This window comes from Cavia porcellus, unplaced genomic scaffold (genome assembly GCF_034190915.1).
Source record: "Cavia porcellus strain 051 isolate PalLab524CR breed Dunkin Hartley unplaced genomic scaffold, mCavPor4.1 scaffold_9, whole genome shotgun sequence".
Taxonomy (NCBI): domain Eukaryota; kingdom Metazoa; phylum Chordata; class Mammalia; order Rodentia; family Caviidae; genus Cavia; species Cavia porcellus.
In genome coordinates this window covers 83,306,929-83,330,164 of record NW_026947492.1, presented here as the reverse complement: position 1 = coordinate 83,330,164, position 23,236 = coordinate 83,306,929, and the positions used below count along the sequence as shown (strand labels likewise).

The window sequence follows — 23,236 nt, the reverse complement described above, 5'->3', positions numbered from 1 at the left end:
GGGGGCCACATTTTATGTGTGACATGTTGCCAATCAAAACGTTAGCTGATGCCTAACTGCAACCACAGAAAATCCTAGTCCACACTTCAGTGGCATTTATAGATTGATGAAACAAACAAACAAAACCATTGCAATGCAGCATGAAGCTGTTACCACATGTGATCACGCAGTGTCCAGGAAGCATGGCCTGAGGCTGTCTGTGCAGACTCACCAAAAAGGAGGCACTAGACCCATAGGGATCCCGGAGGAGTTTGTCAGTCATGGAAGGCCACATGCATGGTGGCATTTGGGACAAATCAAGGTCCGGGGGCTGTAGAGAAAGACTAGTTTCAGTGTCCCATAAGGAAGAAAGAGAGGAGACCACAAAGTGATTTGAGAAGGTGTGGGGAGCCAGCAGAGAAGGAAGCATAAGGAAGTGCCTGGTGTAGATTCCTTCTAGGAAGGGTAACATGACAATAAGGAAGTGGGGCTGATTTGGAGTTAAAGAAACTGGTGATAAAACATGAAAATAAGATGGCACTTAGGAAACTGGCAGGAGGTTTACTGTGAAATAAATCAACAAAAAATACAGTAAGTCTTTACATTAAACAGTTATTTATCAAAAAAAAAAAAAAAAAAAAAAAAAAAAAAAAAAAAACAGGGCTGGGGGTTTAGCTCAGCGGCATAAGCGCCTGCCTTGAAAGCAGGCGGTCGTGAGTTCGATCCCCTGTACCGATAAAAAGGAAAAAGACAAAAAAAAAAAAAAAAAAAAAAAAAAAAAACAAAAGAAAAACATATCACCCTAAATCAAAACACTTTCCTTGGTTTTGAACACAGTTGTCTTATTTTTCTAGTCACCTTCTGAGAGAGTAGTAAAAGCCTCTTTTGTGAAAGCCTTCAGCTGCCTAGATTTTCTGAATTGATGGGAAACGTTTGCTTGTTGGGCTCATTTTGACTTTGTGGAAGAGCCAGAACTTGCACAATGTCAGCTGTGGTAAACAAAGTAGATTTGAACACATTATATTTTGTTTATTGGACAGAAATGTTCATATATATTATATATGTCATATCATATTACATAAATGCTATATGAATTTTATAAACAGTGATTATAAAATACAATGAATTCTTACATTTTAAAAATTACTGCAGTAAAAGAAACATTACCATAAATATCTGTTGAAATGATCAAGCTACCACCTCTCTTTTCCAACTGCTTACCATGTTGTTTTTGCCGATGTCTCTTACTATAATGAGATTGTTACAATTTAAGCATAGCGTGATCTCTTTTGAAAACTCCTTGTCTGGAACATATCTCCAAGGTAACTTTGAGGACTGATTGGACTAAGGAGTGTGAAAATAAAATGTAAGCAAGATTTGCTTCAAAGGCCAAGGTGTGCTCCGTCTTCATCCCATGGAGGGGAAGAGCTGAGCAACCCTGGTCACATAGGTTCTGCAATTCCACCCTGGTATTTACATCATCATCTCTCAAGCTAAACCCTAGTCACTTTGTACCCACTTCTCTTCCTTTCTCAGCTTCCTTCTTTGAATGAAGCTCTAGAGACCTGTGCCCAGCCTCGTCTAAGTCTCATTTTACAAAATGCTCCTTTAAAGAAATACCAGTCTTGGCACTGTGCTTGTTATTCCACTGCTACACTGGAAAATCATTTCATTGTGCTTGCTTTGACAGCACATATACTAAAACTGGAATGATATAGAGAATATTAGCATGGCCCCTGTGCAAGGATGACACACAAATTCATGAAGCATTCCATATTTTTAAGAAACCCATCTAACCCAAAAGGATACTCACAGACTGAAAGTCAAAGGATGGAAAAAAAATACTTCACGCAACAGGAACTCTCCCAGAAAATTAGGAGTAGCCATTCTGTTTGCAGACAATGTGAACTTTAAAGCAATGATGATCAGAAGAAATAAAGAGATAACTATCTTAAATATGTATGCATCAAATTCCAGAGCACCCAGTTATATAAAACAAGTATTAACAGAAATGAAAAACCAAATTATCAGTAACACAATAATAACAGAAGTCCTTAACACACCACTGACACCAAGGGACCGATCAACCATACAGAAAATCAGCAAAGAAATAACAGAACTGAATCACACCTGTGAATGAATGAACTTGATAGACATATACAGAGTGTTCCATTTAACAACATCAGAATACACATTCTTCTCAGCAGTACGTGGCTCATTCTCTAAAATAGACCATATATTAGCTCACAGAACATATTTAAACAAATGCAAAAGAGCTGAAATTATCCCTTGCATGTTATCAGATCATAGCACTATGAAATTAGAAATTAATGATAAAAGATATTGCAAAAATCCCACAAACACATGGAAACTGAATAACACACTCTTGAGTAATCAATGGGTCACATGGGAAATTAAAGAAGAAATTAAACAATACCTACAAGAAAATGAAAATACAAATAAAATTTGCTGGAATCTGTGGGATGCATTGAAAGCCGTCCTCAGAGGAATATTTTTGCACTGAGTTCCCACATCAGGAAAATAGATTGAATACAAATAAATAACCTGATGTTAAACCTCAAACATCTAGAAAATTAAGAGCAAATCAAGCCCAAAGCCAAAAGAAGAGAGGAAATTATAAAATTCAGAGCCGAAATCAATGCAATAGAGACTAAGAGAACAACCCAAAGAATCAATGAATCAAAGAGTTGATTTTTAGAAAGAATAAATAAAATTGATAAGCCCCTAGCCAACCTTATTAAAAAAGGGAAGAAAAAGCTCAAATTCATGCAATAAGAAATGAAAAAGGAGAAATTGCTACAGACTCTGTAGAAATACAAAAGTTCATCAACACCTATTTTGAAAACTTCTGCTCTCAAAGGTTTGGTAACACAGAAGAAATAGACAGATACCTAGAAACACATGAAGTACTGAATCTAGGTCAAACAGATGTGAAACTTCTGAATAACCCAATTTCTATTAATGAAATTGAAAATGTAATTAAGTCCTTACCTACAAAGAAGAGCCCAGGTCCAGATGGATTCACTGCAGAATTCTACAAGAAATACAAAAAAGACCTAATGCCGACACTCCTGAAGCTCTTCAATGAACCTGAAAAGGAAGTAAATCTTCCCAAGTCATTCCTGGAAGCAAATATTACTCTAGTACTAAAACATGAGAAAGACCCAACTAAAAAGAGAACTACAAACAAATCTCCCTAATGAATACAGAAGCAAAAATCCTCAACAAAATATTGGCAAATAGGATGCATCAAATCATCAAGAAGATGATATACTATGACCAAGTGGAATTCATCCCAGGCATGCAGGGATGGTTCAACAAATGTAAATCAATCAATGTAATTCACCATATCAATAAAGCCAAAAGTAAGAATCATATGATCATTTCTATAGGTGCGGAGAAGCTTTTGATAAAGTCCAACATTCATTTATGATAAGAACTTTACAGAAATTTGGAATAGATGTCCTTTACCTCAATATAATAAAGGCCATCTATGACAAACCAAGAGCCAGTATCATACTAAAAGGCAAAAAATTGAAGGCCTTTACTTCAAAATCAAGTACAAGACAAGGATGTCCCTTATCACTGATCATATTTAATATAGTACTGGAAATACTATCCAGAGCAATTAGACAAGAGAGAGAAATAAAAGGAGTTAAGATAGGAAAAGAAGAAGTTAAATTTTCATTATTTGCAGATGACATGATACTCTACATAGAAGACCCCCCAAACTCCATTGAAAGACTCAGAGATATAATAAATAAATTCAGTAATGTAGCTCGATATAAAATCAATACTCAAAAATCTATAGCTCAATAGCATTTCTATACACTAACAAGAAAATCACTGACAGAGAAATAAGAGAAGCCATGCTATTCTTACTAGCAAAAAAAAACATGAAATATTTAGGAATTACTCTCATGAAAGAAGTGAAAGACCTATACAGGGAAAATTATAATACACTGAAAAAAGAAATTGAAGACAATCTCAGAAAATGGAAAGACATCCCTTGTTCATGGACAGGACGAATAAATACTGTGAAAATTGCCATTCTCCCAAAACTCTTATACAGATTCAATGCAATCACAATAAAAATACCATCAACATACCTCATATATCTAGAGAAATCACTCCTAAAATTCATCTGGAGTGAGAAGAGACCTAGAATAGCAAACACAGTTCTAAGCAGAAAGGCAAGCAGGAGGCATCACGATCCTTGACTTGAAGTTACACTACAAAGCAACCGTGGTAAAATCCACATGGTACTGGAATCAAAATAGAGCCAAAGATCAATGGAAAGGATTAGAAGATACAACCCGACTTCAAACACACTCAACCACCTTATCTTTGATAAAGGGCCAAACATGTTTACTGGAAGAACGACAGTCTCTTTAATAAATGGTGCTGGAAAAACTGGTTCTCCATATGCCGAAAACTAAAACTAGACCCATGTCTATCACCATGTACTAAATTAAAATCCAAATGGATCAAAATCTGAATATTAAAACAGAAACACTAAATCTATTGGAAAAAAAAATTGGGTGAAAACCTTGAAGACATACGAGTAGGTAGAGAATTGATGAACAGGAATCAAGCCACACAGGAAATACTTCCCAGAATCAATAACTGGGATCACATCTTATTAAAAAGTTTCTGCATGTCAAAAGAAATCTCCAGCATGGTGAAAAGAAAACCCCAAAACTGGGAAAAAATCATAGTGAACTGTTCCTCAGACAAAGGACTTCTGTCTAAAACATACAAAGAATTAAAAAAAAAAAAAAAACGACCCCCAAAATTCAAAGATCCAATCCAAAAATGGGCATCTGAGATGAATACACAATTCTCAGATGAAGAAATGCAAATGGCAAATAAATACATGAAAAAATGTCCATCATCATTACTCATTAGAGAAATGCAAATTAAAACCACACTGAGATTCCATCTCACTCCTGAAAGAATGGCCAGTATCAAGAAAACCACCACCAACAAATGCTGGAGAGGCTGTGGGGAAAAAGGAACTCTCCTGCTCATTAGTGGGAGAGTAGACTGGTGCAGCCATTGTGGAGATCAGTCTGGAGATTTCTCAAAAAGCTGGGATTGGAAGTCCCAATTGTTCCAGCTATTTCACTTCTAGGCATATTCCCAGAAGAACTGAAAGCATCGTACCACAGTGATATATGTGCACCTATGTTTATAGCAGCACAATTTGTAATAGCCAGACCTTGGTAACAACCTAAGTGTCCATCAACTGAGGAATGGGTAAAAAACCTGTGGTATTTCTATACAATGGAGTGCTACTCAGCTATAAAGAAGGATCACATTGAAATATTTATCAATGAATGGGCACAGCTTGAAACCATATTCATAAGTGAAATAAACCAAACTCGCATCTGTGAACACCAAATAGTTTCCCTAGTGAAGGAAATGATTCAAATATATAAAAGTATGTGTTAATCATGTTTCCCCATTTTGTGGCTTTGAAGTCTCATAAAGTTTTCACTCATTAATTGGAATGGTTTTATTCTGGCTGTTTTCTATTACTGTCTGCGATGATATGGACAGCTACTTTGAATAAAGCAAGACATCGTAATAGCTAGTACTGATTTAATATCATCTTGTTTGAAGTCCCACCAAAGAGTTGCTCTTCTGTCTCCATTGGTTTTATCATATTGTATCTTACTGGATTTTATTATATGTGCTAGTATAAACAAAAAGTTTTATAGGCAAGGAGCTAATATAGAAACCATTGTTCGTTTACTGTTAGCTGGTTCTAAATACCCTGTAATGCTTTCATCCTCTTGAATGGTTTCATACTGTCTTGATATGTTTGATGCTATAGAATATGAAGTTATACACAAATATCTCAAGGAAAGAGACACTATGGTAACTATTATTAAGTCAGGTTATCTTGAGGTGACACACTATGTTGCTTAAATTGTTCTGTTCTGGCCTGTATTGTTATGTTGTTTTGTCCTCTTTTATCTCAACCACTTCCTTTTTACATTTTTTTGATTTATTTTTTATTATTTTTAATTAAGAAAAAATGAAAAAAATTAGCAGGATATATTATAGCAACTTTTTTGATTTCCTATTAAGTTTATTTGAAGCCCTGTATTGATCTCACCATCTTGTTTTGACTGATTTTACTCTCATTTCATTAATGCCTGGGTAGGGTCTGATTACAAAAGGAGCGTTCTTTATTTCTCTAAGGAATAAAGATGATGTTTTACAAAGTTGTAAGTTTGCATTAGTAAAGTCTTTACAATAGTTTAAATTTACTAACCATTTTTTTTAAATTTGGAAGAGAATAAAACCAAATCAAACAAAACAGAATAGGATCAATAAAAATTAAAGGATGAACATGGTACCGGGCTTTTGCATTGATCAACAATGGCTACCACAATGCCTCTTGTTATCTTCAAATAATTGCCCATACCATTAGGCATAACAGAATCAAACAAAATAGTACAGAATAAAAATATATTATGGTAACCATTTTTTATTTCCTATTAGGTTGATTTGAAGTCCTGTATTGCTTTCATTTGACTGATTTTATTCTATTTTGTTTTGTTTAATTGTATCATATCTGATGATAGAGGCAACTAATTTGAAGGTAATAATATGCGTTATGATACCTATTGTGGATTTATTATTATCTTATTTTGAAGTCAATATTTCTAAACTTTAATGTGTGAGGATGTTTCCTTATCCAGTTATTCCACAGAAGCTACATGCGCTCCTCCTGATTTTGCCTTCTTTGAATGGACCCCGCGTTTAGAGAAAAGTATTCTACAATGTTGTACACTGTATTCCAATTTCATTGTTGGCTATATACATTGTATGCATCTCCACTGTAAATTATTCTAGAGTTTTATTAACAGTTTCAGGGCACAATATAGATATTGTTTGAATTTAGTTCAGTTTCGTCTTTTGTTTGTTACATCATCTTTTCTTGTGCTCCTAAAATCCCAGGACTGGTGCTCTTTAATTATAGGTCTGGAGATCCCAACTGTGGCAGAGAAGCTGTGTCACAGTGAGACCCAGAGGCAGCTTGAAAGATGACAGAATTAAATCGAATGCCACCACATAGGACCTTGTGCTGTCTATACGCTGTTAGTAGTGATATGGAAGACACAGAGACACATCCAGCTTTCTTCCACTTTGTAGTTACAAAAATACCCGAGAGCTCTCCTCCTGGGGGTTTGGAAGTCCTATTTTTTTTCTCTTTTCCAACTTATTTCCTTTACAAAAGTGTTAACACCACCATCACCAGTTCTGTTTTCCATTTTTCCATTTTTCAATTTTTTTTTTTTTTACTAGTACGTATTTGCAGTACCTGTTACCTTTCTTATGTTGAGCTGGCACATGTACATAATCCATCTCAACTGCTTTTTATTCCCTTTCATTTTCTTCCCCTTCCTTTGTCTTTTGATCCCTTTCCCATTTTAGAAGCGAATATATCTCTATTCCTCATCATCTATCTCATTTTCCTCTTCATTTGTACTCGATGTTCATGTAAAAGAAACTGTGCTCTATTTAAATTCATGCGACTCATTTCACTTAATGTTATGGTTGCAAAGTGCATTTGCTTTCCTACAAAAGACTCAACTCCATGCTTCTGTATCAGAAAGCACAGCATTGTGCATAAACACTGTGTCTTCTTTATCCACTCATCTGTTGATGGACAGATAGGCTGCTTGCAAGATTTACTGTAAATTTGCTGCTATAAACATGATTCGGCATGTATTTGCATGATGATGTCTTTCCATCTTTTGGGAAGATAGTCTGAAGTGGAAGCCAAAACCATAATAGTAGAAAAAGGCAAATACATTTACTATTGTAAAATTTATCATCTCACTTTTCTTATTCACCTGTCCATATACTGAAAGACTTGGACTTTCACTAAAGATATCACTATTGTGCACAAATCCAATTCTTAAATAACCGAGGAATAAACTGTATTCTCAGATAGTACAAAAAATATTATTTTTGAGCAATTGACTTTATTTAGTTTAAAATGATATAGTAGATCTTAAGATAGAAGTGCAGAATGGTGAAACACCTCCAGTTCTGATATTGAAGTGTAAGGGAGGAATCTATAATTAACAGACCAAATGTTTAAGACATCATAAACTAAAAAGATATCAGTATCACCCAGAATTTTTCTAAGAAAATTATAGTGGCATTGACTTTATCAATGAAAACAAAATGAAAAGTAGAAAGATGTCTATCAAACATGTAAATATGAAAATAAAATTCATAAGGTAAATTTTATGACCTTCCTAAATAAATGGTGTAATATATGGACCATTAAGGCATTGCCTGTTCAGCTCTGAGCCTAATAGCAGCATTTAAACAAGAATGAGTACAGCTGTACTCAACCTTGCAGCTCCTTCAGAAAGCAGAATAGTCAGAATGTAAAGGATTTTACTAGAGAAATAAGCAGGATTTCTGCTTTCTCAAGGCTCAAGAAAACAAAAAGTATTTTCAGTTTATTTGTAGGTTAACTCTAAAAAAATCAAGGAAACATCATAAACATTTTTGTTCCTATTAATTCATACTTGAATTGATCATATATGAATAGCCCTCGTGCCCTAAGAATTAGTGCTATCCCGAGGAGGGCACATGTATTGCCTCGATGTCCCTAAATGCCCAACAGTGAAGTCGGACTGCAGCCAGAAAATTAAAATAATCCATAGGTTTTAAGCAGCAGTGCACTGGAGAAACTTGGGACCAGTGGCAAAGTTTCTGGGAAAAGGAATCAGAGCAGGGCAGTATGAGGAGAATGAAAACACAGTGAAGGTCATGATGCAGGCAGAGGCTGAAGACGTGGGAGCAGGTGGGCCCTGCAGAGCAGGGAGCCGTGGTTCCCGGTCTCTCTGAACACATGACCTCTGACGGTGGGACCCAGGCTCTGTGTTTGGAGAACTGTAGACATCAGCTCATATTAGAGACCATGAACAATCTTAGGGGCTCTTTTTAGAGACTCAGATAACCGGATCATGTGAAACAGAAATAGAGAGGAAAGCGATTGGATGACCACATGGCAACTACCAGACATTTCCCTGGGGATCCAAAGAGTGGGCCAGAACAAGCTACCACTGTTTTACAGCTTACTGTAGATCAGCAATCATCAGTTTTTATTTCCAGACCCACACTCCATAAGCCAGACGTGCAAAATAATTAAATTGATAACTAATTCAATAATTTAATGAATGTGTGTCTTGAAAAAGAATACAAAACAAAAAGATGATCAACAAGCACTGTAGATTGTAATGATGAATGCAAACAGATGCAATTTTTAACCCCAAACAGGTATCTAAATACTGACCTGTCAGCTTCCACTTTTATATCAGGTCACATTTGCATTTAATCTGGCATGTTAATGAGGTATTTCTCTCATACAAATTAATGTCACTAGAACAATTAATTTTAGGAATGTTCGATGCCAGTAGGCATGGAGAGCCTGCTTCAGGTAGATTAAAGATATTTTGATTGCGTGTGTAAAAATTTACTATGATTGTTTACCACACCATTGAACATAAAATATTTCCTCCTGCCCATTTGGAAAACAAGATGGCAGTTCTTCTGCCTTGCAAATATTTGACTCAGCGATCTTTTCCAAGGAAGGCAGTGTCTGTTACTATGACATGTTCAGCCCGGTGGACTTGTGCTACCCTGCAGAGCCAAAGCTTTGGCTCCTGGCTCCCAACACATTGGGCAAGGGTACCCCGCCTATAGTGTCACCTGGGAAAGGGGTAGCAGTCATGGCTGGAGCAGCAGCGTTCATCAGCAGCTCTGAGAAGCACAGAGAACCAGGTCTGGGGCAGGAGGAAACTTGGTGATTGTAGAGAAATTCAGAAAAAGGGAAAAGTTGGACAACTTTACAGCTGGGGGTTTGTGTACCTTGCAGATTAGGTCACCCTGATGGCGTTGTGGTCATGTACCAGTAAACCCCTACCGCAAGACTGACACAGGATGGCCCTGGGGGTGGGGTGGGCATCAGGATATGGTGGCCTCTAGTTTGGGTCAGCCTCCATGCCTGTCACGTGGTAACTGCACACAAGTGGGAGTGACCTCACTATGGGTTGGACTGTGAGTCTGTGCTCAAATTCCCAGTGACTATAGGTTCAGGACAAGAACTCTTTAAGAGTCCCAAGCAACCTTACAGAGCATGGAGCTGGGTGTGGTAAGGGCTGGCTGTCCCTGCAAATTCTAAACCTCACTTTGGTAACCCTGATTTTGGAGTCTTCAGTCTTCAAGAGAGATGAGATTGGCTTGTAAAATTTAGAACTCATAAATCTTGCAATACAGATACTCCTCTCCTCTAAATCCTTGCTATGTTTCCATCAGCATCTTGATGTTGTTTCATACCCGGGTGCACGATGAAGCAACCCTCCCAGCTCAAATGTCTCTTTTTTTTTTTTTTTTTAAGAGGAAAAAGAGAAAAACACAAAACAAACCAAAGCGGCGTAAGGGTACACGCAATACAGAACTACAAAAAACAAAACAAAACAAAACAAAACAAAAGAAAACAAAAAAACATAACAGTAAGAAATCACCTGCTAGTAGATTACACACTATCTTCTTGAAAATAGTTCCTCAAATCACAGTATCAAAGAACACAAGGTGGACATTCAAACAGGGAGACTGCAAACAGCTGTGTTCAATGTTCCAAAAACATTGACAAAGTCAGCTATTTAACACCCCCAAACACACTTGCTGTTATATCCGTTAGAGCTCTTTTTCTTTTTTTTTTCCCCTCTCTTTTTTATAACAAAATTTACACATCTTGGATTTTATTACTCCTTAGTGCTTATTACTTTCTTTGGGGGGGGGGGAGAATACAGTCAAATATGGCAAAACAAAGCTGTCAGTCAATACCAAGGATAGACATAGCACATGGTGTAGAACAGAGTACAAGGTTATCAACAATGGTTATCAACGTTGTCCCTTGTTTCCTTAAAAAGAATTGTCTATCTTATTAGATATTATAAAGTTGGACAAACAGTAGAGAACAAGACCAATAAAACTTAGGCATTGTAAACATTACAGGACTTCCAAAGAAGACAATAGTCAAACCAGAATGGGTATCTTAGTGAATCTTATTGTCTTCAAAGTAGTTGCCTATGTCTTCAAACTTGATACTATCATATAGAATGGAACAGAGTCTAATCAGTCAAAACAAAACCTGAGAAAGACCCAACTATAAAAGAGAACTATAGACCGATCTCCCTAATGAACACAGATGCAAAAATCCTCAATAAAATATTGGCAAATAGGATCCAGCAAATCATCAAGAAGATTATACACCATGACCAAGTGGGATTCATCCCAGGAATGCAAGGATGTTTCAACATACGCAAATCAATAAATGTAATCCACCATATCAATAAAGCCAAAAATAAGAATCACATGATCATCTCTATAGATGCAGAAAAAGCCTTCGATAAGGTCCAACACTTATTCATGATAAGAACTTTACAGAAAATTGGAATAAATGGTCTTTACCTCAATATAATAAAGGCCATTTATGACAAACCAACAGCCAGCATCATACTAAATGGCCAAAAATTGAAAGCCTTTACTTTAAAATCGGGTACAAGACAAGGATGTCCTTTATCACCACTCCTATTTAATATAGTACTGGAAGTACTAGCCAGAGCAATTAGGCAAGAAAGAGAAATAAAAGGCATAAAGATAGGAAAAGAAGAAGTTAAATTATCATTGTTTGCAGATGACATGATACTCTACATAGAAGACCCCCTAAACTCCATTGAAATACTCTTAGATACAATAAATAAATTCAGTAATGTGGCTGGATACAAAATCAATACTCAGAAATCAATAGCATTCCTATACACGAACAACAAAATTACAGAGAGGGAAATAAGAGAAACTGGACTATTCACATTAGCAAGCAAAAAAATGAAATATTTAGGAATTACTCTTACGAAAGAAGTGAAAGACTTATACAGTGAAAATTATAATACACTGAAAAAGGAAATTGAAGATGATCTCAGAAAATGGAAAGACATCCCTTGCTCATGGATAGGAAGAACAAACATTGTGAAAATGGCCATTCTCCCAAAACTGTTATACAGATTCAATGCAATCCCAATAGAAATACCATCAACATACCTTATAGATCTAGAGAAATCACTCCTAAATTTCATCTGGAACCAGAAGAGACCTAGAATCGCAAAGGCAATTCTAAGCAGCAAAGACAAAGCAGGAGGCATCACAATCCCTGACTTGAAGTTATACTACAAAGCAACAGTAGTAAAATCAACATGGTATTGGAATCAAAACAGAGCTGAAGATCAGTGGAATAGATTAGAAGATACAACCACAACTACGAACACACTCAACCACCTTATTTTTGATAAAGGAGCCAAGCAGGTTCACTGGAAGAACGACAGTCTCTTTAATAAATGGTGCTGGAAAAACTGGCTCTCCATTTGCCGAAAACTAAAGCTAGACCCATGTCTATCACCATGTACTAAATTAAAATCTAAATGGGTCAAAGATCTGAATATTAAAACAGAAACACTAAATCTATTGGAAGACAAAATAGGTAGAAACCTTGGAGACATAGGAGTAGGTAAAGAATTCATGAACAGGACTCAAACCGCACGGGAAATACTTCCCAGAATCAATAACTGGGACCACTTCTTATTAAAAAGTTTCTGCATGTCAAAAGAAATCTCCAGCATAGTGAAAAGAAAACCCACAAACTGGGAAAAGATTTCAAATGTCTCTTTCTCAGCTCAGCATTTATTTTCCCTAAACCAAAGGAACAGGGTAGGCAGCTGCTCAGAGAAGGTGAACTCGGGCCAGAGAAACTCTGGGGTGGAGCCCAGGTCACCAGGGTCAGCCACAGAACCAGTTTGCTTTTAGCTTCCTTGCAATTTACTGTGTGCAGTTTGTAACTCAGAATTTGTAGAAATCCAGGAGTAGCCGGGAAATGGAATTGTGATCTCTAAGGTAACAGGGCACACAGTGAGGGCTGATGGGTTGTGATTTCAAAGGCAAGAGAGACAACAAGGAGGGTGACATCTCCTCTTGTGCAGTTTTCAAAAGGGGTCCTGCCAGGAGGATGCCCTGTTAGCTTTCTTCCGGAGCAACTGGCCGACTACAGAGAGACAAAAGCCCCACTGCCAGCTGCTCTGTCCCCTATGAAGCTGTAGGTGGACATGCCTGGTAACCGACTTCAAAGAGAAAACTAAACAGCAAGGGAAGAAAGGCTAAGGAGAGAAGAGAGTGAAATAAGAGAGTCAAAGCGGAGCGCAGAGCTAGCCAGACCTTGGCAGATACGAGGAGGGTCAGGTGTGCAGGGATGGTCACGAGAGGGAGAAACACCACCAACACGGACGCCACCCACTTCTGGCCAAACACAAGAGTGGATGGGTAAAACTTGTGTGTAAGTGATTTTGCTGGAGAATTTCCTGCTTTGTCTTTTAGCTCCCATGGTAAGTGAAGCTGTAATGATGTTTAAATACATAGAATTAAGAACAAAATAGTAAACAACTTAAATACATTAAAGATAACATTTGATTTTGTCAGAGATTACTGACACTGTTACAGTATGTAAAATGTAAATTTTATGACTAAAAAAATCCAAACAGAGGCTGAGGCTTGTAGTTTCTTCTATTGCAAACCTTCTTATATAACAAATTTCCGTGTTGATTTAACAGTACAACACTTGGCCCGTCCTTCAGAACTTAGCTCATGAGTTACTGCCACTCAGCAAAACACTCAAATGCTCCCTGATAGTCCGCATTTGCTACTCACTGTTGCTTTTTTTTTTTTTATGTCTTTAAATCTCACACAAAAGATCACATAAATTGCAATTAACTATTTGTTTAAAATAAAAACTTGAGGGAAAGGCAAGATAAGTCCCTCTCACTGTCTCCTTGTTCTCACTCCAGGGTTCTTTGCACCATGAACAGAACACAGAAGAAACAGAAAGATCTTACTAAATGACAGTGATGGAAACAGTAGAAAATTTAGCAAGAAATTATTACAGCTTTAGATATTTTGAATTACTTAAAATAACAAAAGCTGTCCTATTATTTTTTTCTCTCTTTCTCTCTGTCTCTTTCTGTCCATGTCTGTCTGTCTCTCTCTGTCCTGGTGATTAAATGCAGTCCCTTTTACTAACCAGACAAGTGCTCTACCTTAAAGATGAATAAAGTAAAATTAAATGATTTTTTGAGGATTTTTATAAAAAGCAATTCTGAGAGGGAAAATCAGGTATTCCGTTTCCAAATCTTTGCTTCTAGGCATTAAACGATGTTTCTCTCAAATTAAAAAAATATAACATAAGATATATTTATTCTTATATCATTTGTAGCTACCTAACTATTTGAGAATAAAATAACTTATTATTTACCTTTGTGCGTTTGCAATGTTGAGCTCATGATTTATTTATTTATTTATTTATTTATTTTTTTTTTTGAGCTCATGATTTGAACTATGTAGCTTGAAGGGAAACGAGATACAATTATGTATTTTTAGGAAATGTTTGATAAAACAATGCAGGAAATTCATGTAATAAGTATATAGTCACTTTGGAATCACATTCTTGAGATTAATTAGAATTTTAATTAAAGTTAGCATCAGTGAAATGGAAGGTTTTGTTTTTTTCCCTGGCTTTTTGAGACAAGTTCTTATGCAGTTCAGGCTGATCTTGGGCTCACTTTGTAGCCCAGGCTGGTCTTGAACTTGCAGATGATTCTCCTGCCTCAGCCAGAAGAGTGCTGGGATTACAGGAGTGCACCGCCATGCCTGGCTTTTAGACTAGTACTATATAGCATTCACTAAAGTATCCCAAAGAATTATGAAATGTGTTACAAATCATTTTAACTATCCCAGAGAATTTAAAAGTTACTAATTCCCTTTTAAGTGTACACATGAAGAACTTCCTAGTAGGAATCAAGCACAAACTAGACTACTATGACCATTCCAATGTATCATTTAAAGAATATAGAAAATCACTTCCATTTTGCCTGCTTATAATACTTAAATGAAGAAACCAAACAAATGGTAATGAGAGGGGAAGGTTCCTTCTCATCCTTGAAATTTTTCTTTCTTTACATAAATGCATCTGTAAAATTTGTCTGTCTTTACTTCTGTCTACTTCAGGACTACATGTAGTGAAAAATGTCTCGGTGTGCAGTCTATGACACTGACTTTTATGAGTCTAGGAGGAAACCAAGGAAAGCTTAACAGAAGGTAGTTTCAGGCATTGCCTACAGCAGTAGAAATGAAAGGCTTAATGCAAAAACAGTATGAAATGAATAAGTGAGAGCAAAGTTAAAGTATAAGCATCTACTCTAAAAGCAATTATATCAATACAGCTGCATATCAGATGGCAGAAAACTTCCTATACGTAATAGAAACAAAGGCAAGGAATGCCATCTTGAAGGGCAGTGAAATCTAATATTGACAAAATGAACATTGGAAAATGAATAGAAAGAAATATATGAAGAAATTACAAACTGGAAAACATTAATAATGTCATTTGACTTCGCATGTAATTATCAAAATATCATATCATTCCATATCACTGTCTTAAGCTTCAATCAAAGGAGAAAGAAAATAATAATTATCTTCCTTTTAATAAAGAATAATGTGACATTAAGGCAATGGACTTTAATAAATATAATAGCTTTGAATATTCCAACCGGATGTATGAAATATTTAAAAAGATATATTTAAATAAATGTAAAATAGAATATTACATAATATAACCTTGCTTTATATAATATATGCTTAGTGATTCATATATGATTTTTGCATTTAAAAACAATGAAAAATAACCGAGAAGATTTATGGCACTATCTAACATTACACAAAGTTCACTAGTTCACTTCTCACCTGAACCCTGGGAAGTAGTTTAGTTCATAAAACTATACAGGCTAATTGGAATATACTGAAAATAGAATGTATTTGTTCCTTATAAGTTTCATATTACAAGTTCTAAAATATTTCAAAATTGATTCTAATAGTACTGATAACAGAGCTGAAAGAAAGTAGTGCTTTTGGATGTGTGCATGACCATGCATTTCTGTTAAAATACTTAGATGCAGAAGTGGATGAAGTGGGTGTCTTGTCCCTGAGTACCCGGGTAATGAATGTATTCCAGTGAAGACCACTAAACTCAGGAGGCATATTTAATTCTGCCATACTGCTGATCATGTGAACTCTTTGGGCTTCAGTGACTTAAAAATGGTGTAAAGGAGGCATTTTAACAAGGAAATCCCTAAGTGATGACCTGCAGTAATACACTGTAATCTTTCATCTATGCTTCATAAAAAAAAGATGAATGCAATGGCACGGAAAATCTAAAAAATACATTTATTAAACAAAGGAAAATTCACCAGGCATTTTGGGATGATAGCTAGGCACCTTGCTGTGAACTCAATTATGTCTCATTCGTATCAGATTTTCAAATTAGAAAGTAAGAGAAACCCAGTAATGGTAGAACAAGAGGAAGTTCTGAAAGATAATATTCATCCAAGTAGTGGTAATTGTTAAAATAGTATGCTCACTATGAATTTCACTGAGAACATTTGTTTTCTATTAAATATTATGTAGGGGGCTGAGGATTTAGCTCAGCAGCATAAGCACCTGCCTGGCAAGCACAAGGTCATGAGTTGGATCCCAGGTACAAAAAAACAAAACAACAACAATGAAAAATATTACTTAGTTTATGGAGAAAGTTACACGTATGTTTTCCTGCTTCAGCTGCTCATCACTGTAAGAGTAGCAAAGACTGAGGGGATGAACACTGTTCCACTCAGACTCAAGTACAGAGGCAGCGCTGAGCCCTGGCCAGGAAGTCCTCAGCTTTGGCTGTGAACCAGAATCCACGGGGAAATTTTATAGAAGTGTGTATTCCTGGGCTTTTCTGCAAATCAGCCCAATCAGAGCTGATCAGTGATCAGGCCCAGATAGCAGTGTTTTCTGAAAGTTTCCTCCACATGGCTCTTGCAGACTTCATTCCATGAGACAGGTAAACAGAAGACCGATCCCAGGGGCCCTGCCCTTCACATGCACATGGAATGTATTTGGCAGTGAAGATTAAACTCATTATCCTCCCCTGCCCCCAAATAACTGGGTTTTTCTTTCTCATAAAAAAGGAGGGCATATTTTATTTACTGTATTTGCGTTTATAACACAAGTGTAGTTTTCTTAAAAGTGCAAATTGTTTTTTTAATTTTTAAAATTGTACATTTTACTAAATGTTATATTTATAAAGATGCAGTATAATTTCTTAATTATACTGCAACATTTCAGTTTTCAGATAAGAGCAGTCAGTCTTTGGAGACAGTGATTTGTAGTAGGTGACTAACCCAGAGATGGGAGCCACACATTGAGAGTCAAATATCTTCCCGCCCATTCCAAACACATCACACTAATAGCACAGAACAGATTGAGAACTGTTTCAGCTGTGAAGCATTTTGGCATTAGGGAGCCCAGTGTCCTACCTCCCTCAGTGTAGAGTGCATTTCTGCATAATTACTGCCTTCCTTCGTGTTTATTTTATTGATGCTCCTTTGTTATAAAGTGAGGATCAAACTGTAACAAATCTTTCTACTTTGTGTGTGTCAAACACTTTCATGAGATATCAAGAACCTGTTCAAAAGTATTTTGCAACAGAATTCATAAAAATTGATAATAAATCTTAATCAGGCTATGTTAATGCCAGATGACAATGAAGGTGTCGCGTGGTGCTCAGAATGGCCATGGTTGTTCCTTAGCATAGATTATGACTTCAGCTGGGAGCAAATTCTGGCTGTTTAGTTTTCAAGGCCAAGGAGTGACGGTGACACATAAGTGACCTATGCAGAACTTTCTAGATAATAATGTGGTAACAATAGTGACAACAACCACGGTGCTAGGAATATTTTTTTTTTTTTAATAAGTGAAAGTTAAGCTGGAAAACAAGTAAAGATGAGCCCTTTGGAGTAGTACAGAACAGTCATGGTGTTTTTATTACTTTCCTTAATTATCAAGTCCTCGATGCTTGTTTATACTAAAGAATAATTAAAGATAACTTGACTACATTAAAAATATGGTGGTAAAGTGACCTCTCTCCTGGTGAAGCGGAAACCTCTGTTTGTAAACTCAGCAGAACCAGGGCGAAGTGGGCCCTCTCCTCCTCTCCTCGCTGGGAACACAGGGAACAAGACACAGACCCAAGCAAGGAGAGTGTGTGGAGGAGGGGAATGAAGACCAAAAACCAGCAGCTGGCTGGAGTGAACCAAATGTCCTTCTAAGTGGATAAAGACAAGGACAGAAGATGATTCTTTACACATATCGGTAACAGAAGATAGGTTTCTTACTATCATAGAAGGCACATATAAAGTTTGAAATGGAAAAAACTGTGGAAAAATAGTTCTTGTAATCAGGACCTGTGTAAATGTGACTGCGTATAAAAGATGCATGCTTTATAATTTCTGTCTATCTACGTGCATTACTGCAAAGGTGCATAAGCTTCTCCCTAGCTCAGCTGCCTTGAAGGGATCTGCAATCAACAGCAGTCCAGGAGTTATGAGATCCCTTAGGGTGCAGGATTTAGTGTTTAGTATTAACATTATAAAACTCTTGCAGAACAGGGTATTGCCAGGACAGCGGGACTGGAAACTACAACATAAACCTAGAAAATTTCATTGTACCATTTAAAAAAAAATGCTGAAAGAGTGATTATGTCATACAAAGACACACAGATGCATGAGTAGACTTACAGCCTGCTCTATGTCAAATAAGCATGAAAATAACTAATGGCAGTAATGCATAATTGCAGCTGTGAGAAAAGTAGCAAAACAAGACCAAGGTTGGGAAGAAACAAAGGAAGAGACAGAGAGGTAAAGAGAAATGTTGATAGTAAGAATACTTTCCCAGTCCTGAAATGTTTCCTCCGGAAATATCTAGAAATTGCAAAACGATACAGAGCAATTCGACAGTGGGAAAAGGTAGCACTGTGTGAAGGGATGTGTGCCAGCAGAGCCTCAGCCAGTTAAAGCTGCTGCAGTGCAGGGTAGCAGTGAGGATGTAAACAGCGAAGTGGGCTTCCCACAGCATGGAGGGAGGGGGCCCAAGACCAAAGTGCGGGACACACTGTGTCTGCGGAGGGTCCATGTCTTCCTTTACAGTCACGGTCTCTGCATCCTCACACAGTGTAAGAGAGCTCCCCCCTCCACCACGGTCCTCCTCATGATGATTTGTCCCGAGAGGTCCCATCTCCTAATTTCACCACATGGTGGATGGTAGAATTTCAACATAGGACTCGGGGGGAAACACAATCATTCATTTTAATAGCAACTCACAAAGGGGCAAATAAAAGGTGTGCGCCATTTGATAGAATATAATGGAAAGCAGAATGAGGTGTGTAGTATTTCTGCCAAAGTTGAGTAGCTTAAAAATTATTAAAAGGAGATATCAGAAAAGCTCAGGTCAAAAGATAGTCAAAAAAACTGTAGGGTTTGTGATCTTGTGTGTGTGTGTGTGTGTGTGTGTGTGTGTGTGTGTGTTTGGTTTTTATCGGTACCGGGGACTGAACTCACAACTGCCTGCTTGCAAGGCAGGCGCTTATGTCGCTGAGCTAAATCCCCAGCCCCTAGGGTTTGTAATCTTCAAAAACATTAAAGTCACAAATGCCATAAACAAGATTTAGGATGGATAAATATAATTTTTAAAAAAATGATAATTAGAACAAAGTGTGGTTTTGGTCTGGAGGTTTTTCTAACAAACAGTATTTTTGGAATGCATGAGAAATATTGAATGGTATCCCAGAGTAGATAGTGGGACTGTGTCAGTGATGGCTACAAAATCTTTATTTTTAATTAAAGTTAAGATATCCTGTTGGCTGCCTTAGTGGTCACCACTGGAAGTCTCTGAGCTTCCTGTGAATGACAAGATACTCAGATCTCTCAATTTCCACCCCAGGTCCTCTGCCTCTCTGCCCTGCCCTCTCCTCCTTGACCCTTGCCATTTCTGGAACATAGTAGAAAATCTGTAATAACTATGCATCATAGTCATCCTTTCTTGTACTTTTTTGCAGGTACAAGCACACAAAATTCTAGTTATCATTGGAGTATATTAAATAAAATGCTTATGTTTAAATATACAAAATAGAAAGGCTTCTAGGTTTGTCTGGAAGACAGGAAGTTACTAAGGTGGAAAAGGTCTAAAATCTTTGAATGAATAGAATTAAATAAACACTTTTAATTTTTATCCATAGATTGCGTGAGCCCTGAGATAGCAGGTGAGAGGTGGCTGTGTTAGTCCAAGGCCTCTGGAATGAGGACAAATGTGGGATGCATGAGATAGTGATTAGCATGATGGGGAAAACACAGCCCTTTAAAATGACAGTGGGGAATAACATCTCACACGGTGAGATCTCACATTCATCCACCTGGAAACACAGTCCTTTTTCTCCACAGAAAGCTCGTTACTTAATAGAATCGTGCACGCTCTGTGCCTGCTGTTTTCCTTCACTGCTCTATGTCAGCACAGTGCTTACTTGGTATACAGGTGTCTCTGTGTTTGGTCATCACCAGCAGCCCTGAAGAGTAATCTCAGTTCTTCCAAATAAAGACACTAGACTTACTGCATAGCTGCTCCGTGGTTGCTATAATGGCGTAGATTAGTGACAGGCAAGTAAGCTTTAGGAAAGTTTACAGTTATAAGCCCTGTATAGTCAGTGACTGTGTGACCTATGATGTTATCTTCCCCATTTGACTTGTTACTTTCAACTAAGCTATTAGAGTTTAATCTTCTCACTGTCATATTGCTGGTATTTAGTGGAACCAAAATAAAACTCTATTTATCGGATACCCACAAGTTGAGAAAGAAGCATACTACAGTGATGGCAATAAACATGATTCTGTAACATTTAATATTTGTGTAAATATTCAGATATATTCTCTTATTTTGTTTTTAGAACTTCTGAATCAGATGAGAGTCTTGTTTATCTTAACTTCGTAAGAACTCTAAGAGCCTAAGAAATTAAGTCATTTTCCCAGGGTTGTGGGCTTCATATATCAAGTAGCTCACTTCTGACCCCAAACGAGGGACTTTCCTCCTCTGCTGCTCTCTCTTTATGCAAATATCCCTGCGTTCCTCTTGGGTCTCAGGCACTGTAGGAAGTGGCACTCAGCCACTGTCACCAGGGAGGAAGGTGAGAGCCTCTCAGTTCACGTTTGCATTTCAGAATTTTAATTTTACCAGACAAAGAAGATTTTCAAAATTGTTTCCCTAAGTTATTAAAGTAAGAAGTGAGATACATTCACGTTTTAATACTTCAACTGCATTCGTAATCCATTGTGAGGTAGTATATTAGAAAATCTGCAATATTTTGGGATCATGGATGCTTTATGAAGAAAGATTTAGACTCTTTCTGTAAGATACTATATGAGAAAATCTTCATTATTTTGAAACCACATACATTTTTAAATTTGATGAAAATTTTGGACGCTGCTCATGAAGAATTACTTATGTAAAAAGAATTTATAAGCTTTTATATAGTTTTGTAGATGCCATAAAGCCTGTACTCAAATCTCTAATTAGAATTAATTTCAAATTTAGGCAGGGGATTCTCAGATTCAATCTCAGCCTGGACAATTTACCAATCTGTGAATTCCTGTCTCTAAGTAAAAAGAAAACTAAAAAAAAAAAAAAAAAAAAAAAAAAAAAACAGAGGATGCAACTCACTGTGGAGGGAAAAGGGAAGAAAGAGGGGAGAGGAGAGGAGAGGAGAACTACTTTTCTTTCTTTCTTTCTTTCTTTCTTTCTTTCTTTCTTTCTTTCTTTCTTTCTTTCTTCCTTTCTTTCTTTCTTTCTTTGTTTGTTTTGTTTTGTGTTTTGTACCTGGAATCAAACACATGAACTCACCATGCTTGCCAGGCAGGTGCTGTGCCACTGAGCTCTCCCCAGCCAGGAGCCACTTTTCTTTAACGTGCCTCTACTGCTGCAATGTTTGTGCTTGATCCTAGGTCCCTTATAACTGATAAATTATTTATCTTAGTAACAGCCACATGAAATTATTACACTAATATTTTTAATTTTAAATAGGAGGAAGTCATGCTGTAGCTGTATTCCCATGGGCAGTTTCTTTCCAAAATTAGAAGATCCGAATCCCACCTGTGTCTATTTTTCATTCTGTGCATATTCTTTCAAATAAACTATTAGAAGTTTGACCTTCACCTTGTTCAGAAATGATTCTCTAAGAAATATTCATGTGACTTTCCACACCTATTAAAAATTCATTTATGGAACATGTGATTTTTCCATCATTTATCAGGTTTTATTCATGGTGCTGTTTTTGAAACAGGGCTCACATCAATATTTAAGTATCCTTGTGTGACTTTTTAAAAATCATTTTTGTTAAGAACCCATCCATTTTGATACAGGCAAAACATTCCAGACTGTATAAATTCAGATATTATAAAATGATCCCAAACATAATAAAGTAAATTTATGGGTGGTGTTTTTTTTTTTTTTTTGTTTTGTTTTTTTTTTTTTTTTTTTTTTTTGTCTTTTTCCTTTTTATTGGTACCGGGGATCAAACTCACGACTGCCTGCTTGCAAGGCAGGTGCTTATGCCGCTGAACATTTATGAATCATTAATATCCAGAATTACATGTGCTTCAGAATTTAATACTATAGTACAATTCCATATTGATGAAAAAGATAAACTGTAGATTTTTTTCTTTTGTTTTCTTTATTTTAAAGTGTGTAAAACAAAACATAAGAAAACAGAACAAAGCAGCTCAGAAGGAAACACCGTAAATGATAATAGATTCTGAAGCAAGAGAGCCGCAGATCAACAGTGGCTACTGTAATGTCTCTTGTTTTCTTCTAAGTAGTTGTCTATATCTTCACACACAATGAATTCATACAAAACAAAATAGTATAAAAATGATCAGAACAGAGTAATGGAGACATTACAGGCCTTCAAAACCAGACAACAGGAAAAAAAAAAAAAATGTCTACGGAAAGGTCTCTTTTTCTCTTCAAGATAGTTGCCCATACCTTCATATATGTTAAAATTAAACAGTGCAAAGCAGACTAAAATCACTCTGAGGAAAGAATAAAAACACTACTGTATTTCACAGCACGATGATATGGAATCAGCAGTGGGTACCGTAATGTTTCTTTTTGTTGAAAGTTGCTGTCCATTTCATCACACAAAGTACAGTGGATTCTCATAAACTGTTTAGGAAAT

General features: G+C 36.6%; 1 protein-coding gene and 1 non-coding gene across 6 annotated transcripts in view; both read left to right on the top strand.

Annotated features, from left to right (window-relative positions):
- LOC100726918 (leucine zipper protein 2) overlaps nucleotides 1-23,236 on the top strand; it is a 433,952-nt gene that overhangs the window by 270,664 nt on the left and 140,052 nt on the right. The gene's annotated exons all lie outside the window — the stretch shown is intronic.
- LOC111755492 (U6 spliceosomal RNA) lies at nucleotides 1,654-1,760 on the top strand. The gene has a single exon (XR_002790041.1). It is a non-coding gene; the product is annotated as a U6 spliceosomal RNA (small nuclear RNA).